Source organism: Asparagus officinalis, chromosome 8, assembly GCF_001876935.1.
Source record: "Asparagus officinalis chromosome 8, Aspof.V1, whole genome shotgun sequence".
NCBI classification, from domain to species: Eukaryota; Viridiplantae; Streptophyta; class Magnoliopsida; order Asparagales; family Asparagaceae; genus Asparagus; species Asparagus officinalis.
The window spans coordinates 101884363-101888158 of record NC_033801.1 but is presented as its reverse complement, the minus strand read 5'-3'; positions in this window follow the sequence as shown (position 1 = coordinate 101888158).

Below are 3796 nucleotides of genomic sequence, written 5' to 3'. Positions count from 1 at the left end.
GAAAACAAAAGATTTTATACAAGAAAAATTGTTTTCATAACCAAAAGATTTTAAAACATAATTTTCAAAACCAAGAGAAAGGGAAAAAATAAGAATACTAAAATTCTTGGTTTAAAATTTAAATTTGTTTTGGTACCCAAGAACTCTTGGTACCAAAAGATTTAGGGACATGACCCCTATCATTAAAGCTCAAAGCCTTAGGGTTATGAACCCTCTTAGGCACATATGGTGCACTAACATGGTCAAAACAATATTCATTCAAATGACCCTTCCGATTGCAATTTGTGCAATGAAAGAGATCCATTTGTTTTTGTGGACCATTAGCTCGTGCACGGGAATCATTTGCAAATAAAGATTTTCTTTTAAAATTATTTTGCAAATGAGAAACATTCTTAAACAATGGTCTATTTGGAACATATTGCAATTTAGAAGCTTTTTGTATATCAAAACAAAATTTAGCAAGATGTCCAAACCTACCACAAACATCACATTTAAAAACATGTGGTCTATTGGAAGCATTTGTCAAATGAGATTTTCTTTTCAAATCAAAGCAATATTTGGCCAAATGACCAAAACGACCACAATAATCACACTTGAACACACTAGCATGCTTATGATGAACTTTGTGAGAATGAGCATGTGAATGTGTAAGTGTACAAGATGAAGAAGCTATATGAGATGCACAAGGAACATTAGGATTCTTATGTTTGTGTGCATCATAACAAAACTTAGCTAAATGACCTTGACGGCCGCAAATAGAACACTTATAAGTTTTGCTATACATGTGTGCATAATGAGTGGATGATTTTGACTTAGTTTTGGCACACATGTCCATAAGCCTCTTATGATTATTAATGCATGTTTTCAAAGTTGAATCTAAAGATGAAATACTATTTTTCATAAGATTCAAATCTTCATTTTTAGGCACATATGCATTTTTAGAAGTAGAACATAAATAGTTATTTATAAAAGAAGCTGTATCATTCTTTATGTTCTCTACTTCTATCATGGCATCAATCTTAGCATGAGATAGGCTAGCAATAGATGAGATTAAATTTCCATTTTCCAAATTTAATAAGTCATTGCTTTCTTTAAGCATAGTATTTTCATTTTCAATGACATCAAATTTGGACACTAGCTTCTCATGATCGGATTTTAAAACATCATGCTTGCTTTTTAAATCATTAAAATCATTTTGCAATTTGTTATAGGCATGCAATAATTTTTCACTAGCACAAGCAAGTTCATCACTAGATGAATCATTATCGGGTTCGAACTCGCAAACCTCACTAGGGCTATCGCCTAGTGGTCGTGTGCATGATGAAGCTCCAATATTACTTGAGGAAGAGTCCGCCGGAATCCTTTGGATCTCCTCCAAGTTACCATGATGTGCTTCTATGAATGTCCACAATTTGTAAGCACTATCAAAGGAAACAAGCTTGTTAGAAATAGAGGAATCAAGTTCATTATGCATATATTCTAACACAATCTTGTTCATGGTAAACAATCTTTTGTCATTTTTACTCCACTTGGATTTTTCCATAGTGGGTACAATATAAGCATTATTAATAATTTCCCATAAATCAAAATGTTTAGATCTAACAAATAGTTTAAATCTAACACACCATTGGGCATAGGGGAAATTGTCTAATCTAGGAGCAACACTAGAATCATAGCCTAAACAAGATGCATCATTCATATCCATAATTTGTAGAAATATGCAAGCAAGATACAAATGCAATCAAAACAAGATTAGCATAAAAAGATAACTTGGATCTTTAACTCAAGGCGATTAGACCTTAAATCAAAGAGCACCAAGCTCTGATACCAATTGTTAGACCCTAGAGGGGGGGTGATTAGGGTCTTATGCTAATCTAATCCGATTAAATGCCAATTAAAAATAATTAACAACTATATTCTTGCAAGATAGGTATACAATCTATTATGGGCAAGAATATGCAATATACACAAAGTGATATATCCTATATGATGAAATATATATGCAAGGATATATAAACTAAGACAAGGGTAAAATAAACAATCTACACAAGTGATAGGGTAATATGATGAGCAATACACAAAGGCGATATAAGATATGAAAACAAGAATAAGAACGTCAATGCAATCACAAACAAAACGATATGATCACGGAGTTCGGTCTAACCACTTGACCTACGTCTCCGCTCCTCACCTCGAGGAGATCTCCACTATCACAACCGGGTTTTCTACGTTCACCCGAACAACGTTTACACCTCACAATACAATCACTATGCAATCACACCTCACACACTAAGTGTTGGTCCTAGCCTGTGTCCTCCTCCTCAAGTGCTCGGTTACAACTTCTCCCTAGGCACGTCAACCGACGCCACTCCTCTTGGATTCGACCCCGTCTCTCACCACACACTTCTCTCGGTGTACAAGTGTATTACAAGTGACTCCTCACAATTAGGCTCAAAATACAACAAGATTGTTCTCTACAATAGATGAGAACTCAATGTAAGCTCACTCTCTAAGTCACACAATCCCACAACCTAAATTATACAATGTATGCAAATACAATAAGCTCAATGGTTGTGTGTGTGTACAAAGAGATATAAAATCAAATCAACTAAACTCAAATATAAAATCTAGCTTAAGAACAATGATAATCAAACAAGTATATAAATGTAAAGCTAGAGATTGAGTTTAGAAAACTTCTCCAATAGATGACAAGATAGAGAGATGGAGATTGGAGCCCAAACAAGTCCAATAGATGACAAGATGGAGAGATGGAGATTGGAGCCCAAACAAGAAGATGATCTCCTCCACTTGTGAAAACAATCTTTAAACCAAACAAACACTAAAACATACTTAAACCCTTGTTTAAAACTCTTTAAACTTGTTTAAAACATTTCTTGAGTGCCCTTAGAAGTATGAGGGCATGGGGTATATATAGGCTCATGAAACAAGCCCAAAAACCCAAGAAAACTAAGCAAAAAGACAAAAAATGGATATATCAAAATCTGGGAATTATAGCCGTTAGCTACAGTAACCAACGTCCAGAGACATGTTCGGTCGATCGGTCCGGTCGACCGGATTACTGTAGCAGTGCGCAGCTGTTTTGTAAAATCAATTTAAAATAGTAAATAAACTCCAAAAATTATAAAATGAAAAATATTTTCGCAGTTGAGAGAAATAAATGTTTGAACACAAAAATACAGTTTCTGAAAATCTGCTGTGATACACGATTTTGTAAAATCAATTAGGCACAGTAAATCAACTTCAAAAATAGTAAAATTTTGAGGGAAGTTTCTAAACATATAGATAAACATGTCAAAGAAAGAATTTCGTGAATATCATTTTCCATTTATGAAAATCATCTATTTTGTAAAACATGCACGAACATGCACGAATGAAAATTATGATTTTGTAAATTCCATTAAACATAACAAATCAATTCCAAACTTGATGAAACTTTGAGAAATATTTATAAATATGAAAACAAACATGTTAGAAAAAGAATTTCTCAATTTGCATTTATAATTTATGAAAAACACTGTATTCTGCAAAAGCACTAAAAGACGTATATATGAAAAACATGTGATTGTTATTTTTGACTCAAAACAAGTTTTGAAAACTTATGGAATATTTATATGGACATAATAAAAGTTGTTTATGATGTAAATATAGTCCAAAACTTATTTTGCATAAAAACACTTATAGTTACGAAAATCACAAATATATATGTGTGTGTATGTTTGAGCTTATAGAATTAACACACATGATATAAACCTATACTAAATATACCCAAGCAATG